The 661-nt window shown below is 47.0% G+C and overlaps 1 non-coding gene across 1 annotated transcript; it reads left to right on the plus strand.

Annotated features, from left to right (window-relative positions):
* Window positions 1-210: 210 nt before the first annotated feature.
* Window positions 211-317, plus strand: LOC141610283 (small nucleolar RNA R71). Its single transcript, XR_012528186.1, has one exon. It is a non-coding gene; the product is annotated as a small nucleolar RNA R71 (small nucleolar RNA).
* Window positions 318-661: the final 344 nt, after the last annotated feature.

Genomic DNA, 661 nt, shown 5'->3' on the forward strand with positions numbered 1-661 from the left:
ACAGAGTTGTTAGAGGATTCTTCTTTACCTTTAGATGGCACAACTCGGGAATTGACATATTGGGCATCATGGACCGCCATAGATTCGATCGGGGCATGAGCAAGGTCGGTGTCAATTTGATCAAACCGCCCATTGTTGGCGGAATCAAGAATCCTTCGGGACTCGGCACAACATCCATTATAGAATGTTATTGCTAGAAACCAATCATCTAGCCCATGATGTGGGCATTGTCTTTGAAGCTCTTTGTACCCCTCCCAAGCCTCATATAAGCTCTCAAGAGCTTGTTGACGGAATCCGGTAATTTGGCTCCTCAAAGTTTGAGTTTTCTCCGGTGGAAAAAACTTTTGATAGAAAGCAAGAGCTAAGGTCTCCCAATTGGTGATTCCCATGGCGGTGCGGTCAAGGCTATTGATCCAAAGCTTAGCCTTGTCCTTCAATGAGAAAGGGAAAAATATTTCCCTTATTTGGGCTTGGGTGACGCCCGTTTGCCGGATCATGGAGCAATAGTCACAAAAGTTTTGCACATGCAAATTGAGATCCTCCAAAGGACTTCCTCCAAATTGCTTCCTCTCCACAAGGCTAATGAAAGCCGGTTTGATCTCGAAGTCCGGCGCGGTGATTTGAGTGGTTGTGATTCCGGCCGGAAGCATGGCCGCGGTGG

Source organism: Silene latifolia, chromosome 10, assembly GCF_048544455.1.
Source record: "Silene latifolia isolate original U9 population chromosome 10, ASM4854445v1, whole genome shotgun sequence".
Taxonomy (NCBI): domain Eukaryota; kingdom Viridiplantae; phylum Streptophyta; class Magnoliopsida; order Caryophyllales; family Caryophyllaceae; genus Silene; species Silene latifolia.